General features: G+C 44.2%; 1 pseudogene; it reads left to right on the forward strand.

Moving 5' to 3' along the window:
• The first annotated feature begins 3000 nt into the window (after positions 1 to 3000).
• LOC121972722 lies at positions 3001 to 4100 on the forward strand (annotated as a pseudogene).
• The last annotated feature ends 11058 nt before the right edge of the window (positions 4101 to 15158 follow it).

The raw sequence follows: 15158 nt of genomic DNA on the forward strand, positions 1-15158 counted from the left end.
AGTGTGCCTCCTAAGCTAGTCTATGAAGTCCATCGACCTTGTTGTACTCATGTATAAGTAAAAGTTTGGTTAAATCTAATAATTTGATCAAATTGATCGAATTTAAAAATTTGATTTGGTTTATTCAGAAATTTAATTTTTTAAAAAAATTGGTTAATTCGATTTGAGTTCGGTTTTGAAATTTCTTATTTGGTTAAACGGAAGAGATTGAATAGACGGAATTTTTTATCTAAATCAAATTTTTAGACTGAATCAAATTTTTATTAAGCCAAATTCAATTTTTAGAAAAAAATCGATTTGTTTGATTTTATTGAAAATTTGATTCGGTTTATTGGATTTTTTATTGAAAATCAATTCGATTTGGTTTGTTAAAAAAAAATCAGTTCAGTTTAATTAATTCGATTCGATTTTAATCGAATAGTCACCCCTAATTTTACTACGTGAATTTTAAAAATAATAATAAATCGAACTGATAAAATAACGAAATTATCCGAATTAATTAAATTTTTAAATAATTTTTTAAAATAAAATAAAGTTTTGGTATTAAAATAGAAGGGATAAAATTTTAGTTTGATCCAAAAAATTAGTTAATTCGATCTATTCAGTTTGATCGAATATAAATTTTAAAAATCAAAATTGAATCGAATTAACTAATGTTTTTAGACAAGAAAATCGATTTTTTCTGAATAAACCGAATAGGTTTGTCCGGTTTAATCGATTTTTTTTCTCACCCTTAGCCGGTCTCCACCAAACAAGCCCGGTTGAACACATTGGATTTTGAGAGCCTCCTAATATCAAATGCGGCCTTACGTTGTTCCAGCTCGTCAGGGATGCGAACTTGCGGAAGAGGAAAGCTGAGCCATCTTCATCGCTGCAGCTAGGGCTGTAAACGAACCGAGCTGAATCGAGCTTTGGGATGATCGAGCTTGTTTGAAAAAGTAATCGAGCCGAGCTTAATATGAACCAAGTTTTTGAAATGATTGTTCAAGTTTGGCTTGACTTATTTTTTATGAGGTTAAACTTGTTTGAAGCTTGGCTTGAGTTTGGTTCATTTAGATGTTATCGAGCTCTCAATTCAAGCTTAGTTCGTTTAGGATGTTATCAAGCTCTCAATTCAAACTTGTTTGATTGTTTGAAATTTTTACTTGTTTAATTGGTTATTGAGCTTGATAATTTAAACTTATTTGTTTATTTTATTTTATTATTTATTTAACATATTAAAAAAAATTTATTAATGAAAATGGTTCGTGAATATTATTTATGAATGTTGTTCACGAGCATTGTTCATGAACATTGTTCACGAACATTAACGAGCTGAACACATATGTATTCAAGCTTGTTTGTCTAGTTTAACGAGCTGTTCAAACTTATTTGTTTAATTAATCTTATGTATATTAATCGAATATAAGCAAACTAATACCAAATCGAACATCAAACGTATTCACAAATGTTTGATTTATTTACCGCCCTAACCTTAGCCATAGCCGCAATAGAGCTTGACGGCACCACCATTTTGCTGCAAGGAAGTTTAGGCAGTATTTGGTTGGGTTATTTTCTATTTATATTTTATAAAAAAGAGAGAGGAAATATTATTTGATTGGTAATTTTCATATTTATTTTTTAATGGAAAAATAAAGAATATTTAAAAAATTATTTTCTGACAAAAGGAAAAATCACATTACTTTAAAAAAATGAAACCAATTGAATTAATCAATTTTAATAAAATATTTATAACTATATTTTTTTTAATAAATGTCATAAAAAAATATTATAATTGGCTTATAGTCGGCTCCCTTGACTTTCAAGTTACAAAACTAGAAAACCTTCTACTCGGATTAGTGCGTTAGGAGAAATAAAAAGAGGAAGCATACCACAGTCAACTGGGAGGAGTTCCTTCGATTTCTTGGAGTGGCTCTGTGCCTTCGATTTTTTTTTTGTTTATTATAATGATTTTTTTTTAGTTTTTGTTAAAAAAAAAAACAGAGACTCCATCCAGCTAAAAAAACACAAAACAAAAGACTGCAGAATCGGCTTTTCTTTTAAAAAAAAAACTAAGTATATATTATGAAAAAAAAATAAGTATATATAATGAAAAGGACTAAGAAGTAAGAAGAAAAATAAGTATATATAATGAAAAGGACTAAGAAGTAAGAAAGAGTTGCGAGTGCTGGGAGCGAGCTGACGCGTTAGAAGAGCACTAACCCAAGCCACTTGGCTCCATCGGACGGCACCTCTCTTTAATCCTGGTTAAGAATTGAGCAAATCTATCCATTGAGTTCTCATGGTAAACCCATGGTCAAGGTTAAACCAATCTCCCGTCCTCTCGATATATACTCTGCCGTCGCACGTCTTCGTCGATCACAGAACACAACCTCCAATTGTTCCAATCTCCAAATCCATGGAAAGCCCTCCTTCCACCCCCTCCTCCTCCCTCTCCAATGTGTTTCAAGTGACCAAAGCCAGGAAGCCAAGGCTCTCCGAGAAAGCTTCCGACTCGGAGAAGGAGAAGGAGAAGAATTTGGACAACGGAAAACGCAAGAGAAGCTCTTTTTTCAGAGGCATCACCAGGTAACAATTAAACTTAAAACAAAGAAAAATCTAGTTGTGTGTAGTATTTTGATTTGTCATTTGTGACTGATCGATCTATATATAGGCATAGATGGACTGGGAGGTATGAAGCTCACCTATGGGATAAGAACCCCCTACAGAACAAGAAAGGAAGACAAGGTTAGTAGAAAGGCAACTCAAGGGATTTACTTAATGAAAATGATCGCGGTCGATTAGTTATTTATTCTGCCCTTTAATTTTAATGGCATTTGTTTTCCTTTTTCTCACTTGGATTTTGTCTCGCGAACTGCACGTGTGTTGGGCCGGGGGTCTCATGCGGCATTGGTATAGTTTATTTAGGTAAATCGCTGCTTACAAGAGTCATAACTGCTTTTATTTCCATCGTCGATCATTTATGACCAAAAAAAAGAATTAAAAAAAATCCATCTTTGAATTGGTGGTGCTCACTGTGAAGGGGCTTATGATGATGAAGATGCAGCGGCTAGGGCGTATGATCTTGCTGCACTCAAATATTGCGGTCCTGAAACAGCTCTGAATTTTCCTGTATGTGCTGATATTTAGATATGTTTTGTGATAAAATAATCGATCATGGATAGATAGATAGATAGATAGATAAATAATACATATATTGGCTCTAGTTTGATACCTACATAAAGGACTACGAAGAGATGCAAAGGATGTCGAAGGAGGAGTACGTGGCTTCTCTCAGGCGCAGGAGCAATGGGTTTTCAAGAGGCGTCTCCAAGTACCGTGGGGTGGCCAGGTTAATTATCTAATATGTTCCTTAAAAGGATCATATCTTTAGTATTATCTTTTGGTTTCAAATCTGAATCATTCATTCATTCTTCCCATTTTATATTCATTTTCTGTTTGTATCTGGAAGAACGTGTCAATAAGGAGTAATTGATCTTTAGAACAAAAAGGCTTCTTTTTTTGTTTTTCTTTTCAGAATTAAGTTCAAAATGTTGGAGAGTTGTAGCTGCCATTTAGCTAATTAATGGCTGAAATCTAATGTTTTGGCCGAGTCTGAATACGTTTTGTAGCATGCACACATTTCCCATTTGAGGCCGGTGCTCTGATGAAATGGATGGAATTTGGCAGGCACCACCAAAAAAGGGAGGTGGGAGGCAAGAATTGGAGTTTTTGGCAACAAGAATCGCTATCTGGGAACCTTCAGTGAGTCCTCATACGTCTTTTTTCTTCTGCTTCTTCTTCTTCTTCTTCTTCCTCCTCTTGTCAGTCAATCGTTCTGAAACACCATCTCAAGCTCCTAAAATCTCATTTCAGGCTCACAGGAGGATGCAGCCCGAGCTTACGACCGCGCGGCGATCCAGTTCAGAGGCCCCAACGCAGTCACCAACTTCGACATCAGCAACTACATGAACTGCCAGAAGGTACCAGCCACAGCCACGAACACTCCGGAAGCTCCTCCTCCGGAGGTGAACCAAGATTACTACGACTCTGAGGAAGCAAACGCCGCTGCAATTTTGATGAGTCTGCGAACTGCGATGGCGGTCGAAAAAATTGGGTGAGGGGAAGAGTGGCGACTTCAAACACCCACTTCCTGATACTTGTGCTTTTTGTGTTTGGTACTGCAAGAACACTTGTCACCTTATTGCTTTGTCTTTTGGATTTGAAACCTTCATAAAGCCTAATTTGGTTGGGCAAGCAAATGCTCTTATTGAGCCTCTTTCATTCAAACAGAATCTCTATTCTAGTATCAGTCCTAAAATTCATTGGAATACTCGAAGATCGCCGGAGGAAGTTCCGGCGACGGAGCCTCAAAGTTGAGCACACTGATAGCTTGTCCCATGGACGGCAGTGCTTCTGGATCAGGGATGAGCGTACCATAACCCCACGACCATCGAGCATTCCATTTCTCTCCGATCACCCCACAACCATCAAGCATTCCATTTGTCTCCGAGCAAATTCACCCTGTAGCCTCGCACCCACTGCCTCAAGAATCATCTTCCTACTGAAAAAGCTAAAGCTTGTATCATTTCTAGAATTCATTTGAGCATCCAAACACAGCCTCGACCACCGGGCACCCTTTAGCCTCACATCTGCCGCCTCGAGAATCATCTTCCTCCTGTAAGACTAAGCCTAGTACCATTTATAGAATTTACTTGAGCATCCGATGTGAAACTATAAGTAGGCATCGATAATGTGGGACTATAAGTAGGCACCGGCATCGTCGGAGGAAGCTCCGGCAACGGAACCTCAAAGTTGAGCGCACTGATAGCTTGTTTCATGGACGGCCGCGACTTTGGATCAGGATGAGCGCACCATAACCCCACAACCATCAAGCATTCCATTTCTCTGATCAAATTCACCCTTTTTGCCACAATTTTCCACCCGTAAAGCTCCCAAACCGATTGAACCAGTTCGGCCGTGCCATTCTCCTCTACCATTAATTGCTTTTTACCGGATGTCATCTCTAGCGCCACGACCCCGAAGCTATAGACGTCCGATTTTTTACTTGCCGGTGAAAAAACCTTCATAAAATTGCTCCAACTTGCCGGTCGTCTTTCCCATAAAATTGCTCCAACTTGCCGTCACCGTCGAGTTCACTGAGTTGATGTCGATTCCGATGTGGCTTCCAGCCGGGTCATTAACGATCTCGCCATTTGAGAATGTATCGAACTCCACCGCCACCGTTGTGTTCTCCGGGGGTGTGGGAAGATGAGGTGACCAAGTAAAGAGGCCCAGGCTGCCGCCTAAGGAATTGTTGGGGACATGGAGCATCGGCACCGACAAGAAGAAAGCGAGGCCGTCGCCGGTAAAATTAGTCTGTGCCTGAGGCCTGATGTCGAAGACAAAACGAGTAGTGAAATCTGACAGCTGCATGGTTTGCGCGTCCCAGAGGAGGAAGATATCCTTCTGGTAGCTCGCTCTGCCCCCACTCTCGGCGACCGTTCCGATTAAGGTGTCTTTGGTGAGCTCGATGCCACCATTGCCGTTATCCGCATCGCCTTGGAGAAGGATATCGGACACGAAGACATCGTTTGGGAAGCTAGCGAAGTTGAACGAGAGAGAGCTCGAGGAAGGAAAGCCGGCTAAGAAACAAATCACGAACGTAGAGATCAAAATCCTTGATCTACACATCTTGCAGACTGAAGGATTTGCAGAGGAGGAGAAGTGATGAAGGTTGCAATTTAATTACATCTGTGTCAAATGATGCCTTGGCTAAGAACAAAGACTGAGTCAATATTGTCTACTCGATTATGTCACCTAACTGTATATTTCTATGAATTGTCATAAATAAATCTGAACTTGCTTGACGTCAATGAGAAGAATAGGAATGAGTTTTTTTTTTTCTAAAAAAAATGATATAATTTTTAATTTGAATTTCCTCGATTTTGATAGAGAAGAAATGTTGGGCTCCAAATTGGGCCAACAGGCGGCAGCAGTTCTGCCGCCAAAAGGCCCAAACTTTGCCGCAAAAGGAGAAGAATTAGAGAGAGGGGGAAGAAATGTCGGGCACGGCTACGATGGTGGGAGCCCTATTGGGTTTGGGCGTTTAGATATACCGTGATTAATCCTAATCCTCGTCCTCCAGTGATTGGGGATTGATCTGCTAAGTTGATTCGCTTCTGAATTCTGATGGCGATCCGTGGAAGCACGCTTTGGGGATGGCATCGGCGTCGTATTCGCCGACCAGATGGTGGTGAAGTGGGAGAAGAAGCTGAAGGAGGACCTCGACAAGATTGTCGAGAAGGCCTTAGACATCCATAGAACGCAAACACTAAAATAATTTTATTTTATTTATTAATTGATCTTGACTAAGTACTTCTTCAAGTACCATAAAAGAATAATAAATTTTATTATTACATTTAAGATACGATTAGTTTAAGTTATCATATAACCTCAGTCATATGAATAATTACTAAGTAATCATATAATTAAAATTATGAAAAATAAAATATAATTAAATGTTATTTGGTCCAACTTATATAGTGTAATAAAAATTTATTTGTTTGAAAATTTTAATAAATAACTTAGTTTAATATTATCCTTAGTTACAAAATAAATCTTACATAAAAATAATAATAATATTATATATATATATATATATATATAAAACAAATCTTACATAAAAATAATAATAATAATATTATATATATATATATAAAACAAATCTTAATAAAAATAATAATATTATATATATATATCGTTTTTCTTTTTTTATATTTTTTTTACGTTTTCTATTTTTCATTTTTTATGTTTTTTTATTTTTCCTTTTTAAATTTTATTTTATTTTTTTTACATTTTAAAATTTTTTAAAGCTTTTTTTTTTCATTTTTTTTATTTTTTACGTTTTTTATTATTTTTAAAATTTTCTATTTTTTATTTTTTATGTCTTTTTTTTAAAGTTTTTTATTTTAATTTTTATGTTTTTTTCTTTATGTTTTTCTTTTATTTCACATTTTTCTCTAATCGAAGGGTATTTTTGATAAAAAAAATCGTTAACTCCGGAATAAAAAAAACCTTAATTTTATGAGGTTTTCTGATTTCTGGTTGCATGCTCCTTTTGCTAACGTGTTGAACATGAAACATTACTCGAGAATTATCAATTACCTAAACCAAACAAAGTTTTCATTAATAACCTTGGATGGATAACTAAGGTTATCAAGGATAACCCCCAACCAAACACAATCTTATATTGTTTCTTACTTTCTGCATATTCTCCTTTTTATATGTTATTAGAGTATCTCTTTTTATCTTCCCTCAACTTCTTGAGACGGAGATCCAATAAACGACAAATCCTTTTTCATTTTTTCTCTCAATCCACTTCCGTCTCTAATACCCAATCAATCCATCCTCTACTATCGAGACAATAAAGGACACTCTTTCAAATTAACCCCTTATTCTCTCTTCTGCTTGTTTTAATTCTCTCATTCTTCTCTGTTTTAGAGAATGAACGAAAATTACCCTTTTCTTTCTTCTGTCGCCAACACCAAGAAAGGGGAACGAAGCTCCTTTTTCGTTAAAACCTCCAACCTTTGCCTGCGCCACCAGCTGCCGGCAGCCCCTGCCAACAAAGTCGGACTGTAAGAGGAGGAGATCTCTGATATGGATATGTGGCAAAGAGGTTATTATGTGGAGATAGGAGGGCATTTTGGTCTTTTGGCAGGCTAGCTTTAAGGGGACACTGTAGCATGCACGGAAAAAGGGGGCGGGGGTTTTCGTTCGGGGGGGGGGGGGGGGGGGATTTGCGCCGCCGCCATCTGCTTCTCCCTCTCGGGCTCCTCGCCGGTGACGACGCCGACCGCTCTCTTCTCTTCCCCTCCTTCCTCCATCCCCTCCTCTTCTCTCATCTCCCTCTTGCCCGGAAGTGTGACGCGACGACAGAACCGCCTCCGCCTTCCTCCCTCTCTCGAACCTCGCCGAAGCCGGAGCCATCGCCGGCCACAACCCATACTCCTCTCTGTCTCCTCCTCACGATGCTCGCCACTGCCATCACCGGACCAGCCTCCGAGCGCCCCTCGCCTCTAGTCGGAGCCACTTCAGAGTCGTCCCCCTTCCTCTCTCTCGTCGCCACCATCTCTCCCTCGTCCACCTCGCGACACTACCGTCGGACTCCTCCTCCTCGTGATGCTGTCGCCGGATAGACCGACCTCTGCCTCTGCTCCTTTCCTCCTCGCTATGCCATCGTCGGACGCCTCTCTTCCTCCTCGCAACACCGCCGCCGGACCCACTGCTCCTCCTCTCCCACTCCTTGCTACGCCGTCGTCGGACCCTCTGCCCCTCTTCTTCTCCTGCCGCCGGAATCACTGCCCCTCTCCTCCTCATGCTCCGTTCTTCGCTGATGCTTGCCACAGCCCCTTCTCTTCCTCCTACTCTCGTCGAAGCCAGCCAAGGAGGCACTACCTCCCTCTACGTGGTCAGCCGGAACCTCCTCTCCGGCCGCTGTCCCGAGCACAGGTTCGTCTACCATGGGCGTAGGCCATGTGGTGGCTGATCTGGTGGCGTTCCTTTTTTTTATTGTGCCTTGGCCTTCGAGCCAATTCATGTGTATGTGCTATGTCCCGATCTTGGTATTGATCTGATTGGTGCGTCGTGTCTCGACCTATATGGCGATAGTGTATTATCTCGGCCTACGTGCCGAACCCGTGTGTCGGTCTGTGTACTCATCTCGTGTCCCGGCCTGCGTGCCGATATTAGTTCCCGGTCTACGTACCGGTGTCTTATCCCGGTCTGCGTAATGGTTGCTTATCCAGGTCTACGTGCCGATCTCGTGTCCCGGCCTACGTGCTGGTTTCTTGTCCCGGCCTGCGTGCCGATTTCAGGTCTCGACTTATGTGCCGATCTAGTACCCCCGGCCTGCGTGCCGGTATTATATCCAGACCTACAGCTCGTCCTCCGGGTCCGTGCTTCGTTCAGCTTCTCGCCGTCAGATCCAGCTCTCCAGCCTGATCGGAGTCATCTACTCTTCCGGGTCGCGACAACTCGAGCCGCGTCCCATCCGAGGGCGCCCCCCTGGGCCAGGGTACGTTCTCCGTTCATAGTTTTTATATGCATTTCATTATTTTATGGCTTAGTCTTGTACTCATATATTCGTTGGATCTGCCTTGAGCATCGGGGTACCGGGGGCCGGGTCAACCCGGTCGCTGGCTGCAGGTAGCGTTGACCAGAGGACTTTTGGAGACTTGGTCAACACGGGAGCCATCTCAGCACACCCCCTCCGGGACGTCGCGACTCAGTCAACATTCTTGTCACCTCACCCGACGGTCCGTCTGACTCAGCTTCCGGACCGGATCAAATTTGGCGCCGTCTGTGGGAACACAACAGCCTGTTCTGGAACGTGAAGATGGATGACGTCGGGAGGTTCTCTGCTATTATCATAATCCAGAAGGATCTCGATGCACATATTATTTTCTATCCTCACTCCACCGGTATTCGGGAGTCGAGGGATCGAGTGGAGCTTCAGCTGGCTGACAAGTTAGTTTTTCCGTTATGTTTTTTCCCTGACTCTACGGGTATTCGGGAGTTAAGGGACCGAGACAAACCCTTAGCCGGTTGACATGGCTTCCCGATCAGGTACGATTACAAGCTTTGCTCTCTTTTTACGATTATAGGAACTGCTATATTTCCCTGATAAAAGAGTAAGAGCCTAGTTCCTTGATCAAAGACTAGAGCCTTCAATTTCTGATCGGACACTAGGGGCCCAGCTCCCCACTCATACACTTGGGACACAACTCCCCGATCATAGACTTGCAGTACCACTTCCCGATCAGGGTCTAGGGGCCTCGCTCTTTGATTACAGGCTAGGGACCTTACTCTTCGATTAGGGACCCGGGGCTCAGCTCCCCGATCAGGTGTATTATAGGCTATGTACCCTTCACCATGAGGCTCTGTACCCTTCACCATGAGGCTCTGCATCCTCTTACTGCTACAGGCTCTGCACCCTTCACCATGGGGCTCTGCATCCTCTTACTGTTATAGGCGTTTCACCTTATTGCTATTATATGCTCTGTATTCTCCACCTGTTTTGCATCTTCTTATGTATACAGGCTCGGCTTCCTTCACCCACGGTGCTATGCTTGCCTTTACTTTTATGAACCCTGCTCCCCTATATTGCCATGGGTTTCATTCTCTTTGGCGGTCAGGGCTCATATTATCATCTTCTCCCCTCGCTCCACGGGTATTCGGGAGTTGAGGGATCGAGACAAATCCGCAGTCAGTTGGCACCACACCGCTAACAGGTATGACATAAGCTTTATTTCCTCATGCTGCTACATGCTTCGCTTTTACTAGCTTCAAGGTTTATCTCCCCCGTTCAAGGGTGAGCGGTTTTCACTAGTCTCAGACTAGCTTATCGGATTTCATATCTCCCCCGTTCGTGGGTGAGCGGTTTTCATTGGTCTCAGACCAACTTATCGGATTTCATATCTCCCCCGTTCGGGTTGAGCGGTTTTCACTGGACTCAGACCAGCTTATTGGATTTCTTATCTCCCCCGTTCGGGGTCGAGTTCTCGCCCCCGTTCTCGGACCGTAGTACATCATCATTTACCTCCCCCATTCAGGGTCGAGACATCGCCACCGGTCTCGGACCGGAGTATTATTACTGGTCTCGGACCAGCGCCATCGCCACCGGTCTCGGACCGGAGTATCATTACTGGTCTCGGACCAGCGCCATCGCCACCGGTCTCGGACCGGAGTATCATTACTGGTCTCGGACCAGCGCCATCGCCACCGGTCTCGGACCGGAGTATCCCAGACTCTCGCCTCAGTGCGAGTTATAAGTGAGCTCTGCTTTCACGCCCAACGACCTTTTAGGTCGGTAGTCCCAGACTCTCGCCTCAGTGCGAGTTATAAGTGAGCTCTGCTCTCACGCCCAACGACCTTTCAGGTCGGCTCCCATGCGAGAATTATAAGTGAGCCTTGTGCTCACGCCCAACGACCTTTTAGGTCGGTAGTCCCAAACTCTCGCCTCAGTGCGAGTTATAAGTGAGCTCTGCTCTCACGCCCAACGACCTTTCAGGTCGGCTCCCATGCGAGGATTATAAGTGAGCCTTGTGCTCACGCCCAATGACCTTTTTAGGTCGGTAGTCCCAGACTATCGCCTCAGAGCGAGTTATAAGTGAGCTCTGCTCTCACGCCCAACGACCTTTCAGGTCGGCTCCCATGCGAGAATTAAAAGTGAGCTCCGTTCTCACGCCCAACGACCTTTCAGGTCGGTAGCCCCAGACTCTCACCTCAGAGCGAGTTATAAGTGAGCTCTGCTCTCACGCCCAACGACCTTTCAGGTCGGCTCCCATGCGAGGATTATAAGTGAGCCTTGTGCTTACGCCCAACGACCTTTTTAGGTCGGTAGTCCCAGACTCTCGCCTCAGAGCGAGTTATAAGTGAGCTCTGCTCTCACGCCCAACGACCTTTCAGGTCGGCTCCCATGCGAGAATTAAAAGTGAGCTCCGTTCTCATGCCCAACGACCTTTCAGGTCGGTAGCCCCAGACTCTCGCCTCAGTGCGAGTTATAAGTGAGCTCTGCCCTCACGCCCAACGACATTTCAGGTCGGCTCCCATGCGAGAATTAAAAGTGAGCTCTGTTCTCACGCCCAACGACCTTTTAGGTCGGTAGTCTCAGACTTATGACGGTTAGGCCTCAGATTATTCTCTTCTCCCCTTGCTCCACGGGTATTCGGGAGTTGAGGGATCGAGGCGGATCCTCAGTCGGTTGGCAGCACTTTGTGATAAGGTATGATAAAGGTTCTATCCCTTTATATTGCTACAGGTTTCGCTGTTATGGGCTTCCGGGCTTATCCTCCCTCGTTCGGGGTTGAGCTATTACCACCAGTCTCGGACCAGAGTATTACCCCCGGTCTTGGATCAGAGTATCACTAACGATCTCTCGGTCAGGCAATCATACTAATTCCCATTGTCTTCCAGACCAATCCCTGGTCGGGCTTTCAGACAAATTCCCTGTCGGGCTTATAGACCAAGTCCTGGTCAGACCTTCAGATCAATTCCTGGTCAGGCCTCCAAACTGCTTCTTTGTCAGGCTCTCAGATTGTTTCTAGGTCAGACCTTCATATCAAGGCTGGGTCAGACCTCCAAATTGCTTCTTTGTCAGGCCCTCAGATTGTTTCTAGGTCAGACCTTCAGATCAAGGCTGGGTCAGACCTCCATATTGCTTCTTTGTCAGGCCTTCAGACTGTTTCTGGGTTAGACCTTCAGATCAAGGCTGGGTCAGACCTCCAGGTTGCTTCTTTGTCAGGCCTGCGGATTGCTTCTGGGTCACAAGTCTCCAGATCGAGTACTGGTTAGGCCTCCAGAGCACCTCCTGGTCAGGGTCCCAGACTCTCGCCCCAGTGCGAGTTATAAGTGAGCTCTGCTCTCGCGCCCAACGACCTCTCGGTCAGCACTCATCACTCACTCGCTGCTCGGTCCTTCACTCATCACACCCATTGCTCACTTGCCACTCCGCCCGGCACTCATCACTCACTCGTTGCTCTACCCGTCACTTATCACTCCACTCACTTACCGCTTTGCCCGGCCCCATCCCACTTGCTCCACTGGCCGCTTTGCCCGGCACCCATCCCACTTGCTTTACTCGCCGCCCTGTTCGGCACTCATCGTGCACGCTTCGCCGCTCTGCTCAGCACTCGCTCGGTCGACACTCGCTCGGTCGACACTCGCTCGGTTGGCGCTCGCTCGGTCAACCCTCACTCGATCGGCATGTTCCTAGTCGCACTTACGGCTTTTACTCATCCTGGTCACGATTTATTTGGACGACATTTTCTTGGTCGTGCATTCAACATCGCTCGTCCATCACTCAATTTTCCATGGCATTCGGTCGATCGCTTACTTGCGCTTCTTAAACATTCGCTCGGTCGCCTACTCGGCTTTCCCGCCCTTGTGTAGCTCGGCATCGCCACGCCACAGTTACTCGTTCTACGTCACATGACAGACTCACGATGACTCCGTGTTCGGTAGCGGTTATGTGTTTCATTCGGAGGGGTCTAGTCAGTCGGACTTGCGCCTCCTTCGACTAGACTTGAGGGGGAGGCTTGTGATATGGATATGTGGCAAAGGGGTAATTATGTGGAGATAGGAGGGCATTTTGGTCTTTTGGCAGGCTAGGGCTTTAAGGGGACACTGTAGCATGCACGGAAAAAGGGGGCGAGGGTTTTCGTTCGGGGGGGGGGGTGGATTTGCGCCGCCGCCATCTCGTGTCCCGGCCTGCGTGCCGATATTAGTTCCCGGTCTACGTACCGGTGTCTTATCCCGGTCTGCGTAATGGTTGCTTATCCAGGTCTGCGTGCCGATCTCGTGTCCCGGCCTACGTGCTGGTTTCTTGTCCCGGCCTGCGTGCCGATTTCAGGTCTCGACTTATGTGCCGATCTAGTACCCCCGGCCTGCGTGCCGGTATTATATCCAGACCTGCAGCTCGTCCTCCGGGTCCGTGCTTCGTTCAGCTTCTCGCCGTCAGATCCAGCTCTCCAGCCTGATCGGAGTCATCTACTCTTCCGGGTCGCGACAACTCGAGCCGCGTCCCATCCGAGGGCGCCCCCCTGGGCCAGGGTACGTTCTCCGTTCATAGTTTTTATATGCATTTCATTATTTTATGGCTTAGTCTTGTACTCATATATTCGTTGGATCTGCCTCGAGCATCGGGGTACCGGGGGCCGGGTCAACCCGGTCGCTGGCTGCAGGTAGCGTTGACCAGAGGACTTTTGGAGACTTGGTCAACACGGGAGCCATCTCAGCACACCCCCTCCGGGACGTCGCGACTCAGTCAACATTCTTGCCACCTCACCCGACGGTCCGTCTGACTCAGCTTCCGGACCGGATCAATCTCCTTGCTCACCATCGCCGCCGCCACAACCTACTCTCCCGACAAAGTCGTTGCCAAGCTGTAGCTGACGGCTATTGTAGGCTTACACGCCGCCGCATCTCAGTCGGCGTCACCTTAGCGACAACCCTTGTGAAGGTTTATCCAGCCTTCGCTAGTCTTCTTCCAGTAGTCTGATGAAGGAGCGCAGTGGCATCGTGTGCCCTTGGCGGGCAAATAGGAGCAGCACTTCTGCAGTCCGACGACTGGAACAGCACATACTGTTCCCTCCTCTAGTGTTGCTTATGTCGGCAAACTTCTTGTTCCATTTTCTTCAACAACACCTTCCCATACCTTTGCAATGTCAAATAATCAACATCATGACAAAAAGAGAAAGTTCAGAAAAATATCAAATTTATCATATCATTAGACATACTAAAAATCAATATTCTAACAGAGATGATTGGTCATATACTCAAAAGAAATATCAAATTTATCTCAGAAATAAATATTTTAGTATTCAATATCCTAAATGATTTGACTCAAATTTCATTGGAGGTCGTGCAATTTCAAGACAACAACCTGCTTCACAAGTCTATCCTAAAGTCCTCTCGTATATGACTTCTCATGGTAAAACCCCAGGTTTTCATCTACTGATTGGTATATTGACACTGGAGCAACTCATCATGTCACATCAGATTATAATATCCTTACAAATGTAATGTCGTATTATGGCTCAGATACGGTTCAAATAAGCGATGGTTCAATATTGCAAATTGTTAATCTTAGAAACACATATGTTCATTTATTCAATCATATTACTAAAAATTTACTCTCTATATGTCAATTTTGTCTTAATAACAATGTCATTTTTGAGTTTCATTATAATCATTATCTTATAAAAAATAGAGGAACTAATACTATTGTGTTTTTTGAGAGAATCAAAAATGACATCTACTATCTTCAGAGTTCTTCAATTAAAGCTTTTGTTAGTGAACACACAAATAAACTAGCTTAGCATGCTTGCCTTGGTCATCCTTCTCTTCGCATTGTTCAGTCAATCATTAATAGTTATGGTTTACCTACTTCCTTTTACCTCCTCTTCATCTTATTCATGTAGGTCTTGCATGGAATCTAAAAATCATAAGTTTCCTTTCTCTTCATCCGATCATGTTTTTAATTTTTCACTTCAAATAATTCATTCAGATATTTGGAACCCTGCACCTATTTTGTCTAACTAAGGTTTCTAATATTATGTTACTTTTATTGGTCATTTTAGTAAATATACTTAGCTCTATCCTATGAGAAGGGAATA

Source organism: Zingiber officinale, chromosome 4A (genome assembly GCF_018446385.1).
Source record: "Zingiber officinale cultivar Zhangliang chromosome 4A, Zo_v1.1, whole genome shotgun sequence".
NCBI lineage: Eukaryota > Viridiplantae > Streptophyta > Magnoliopsida > Zingiberales > Zingiberaceae > Zingiber > Zingiber officinale.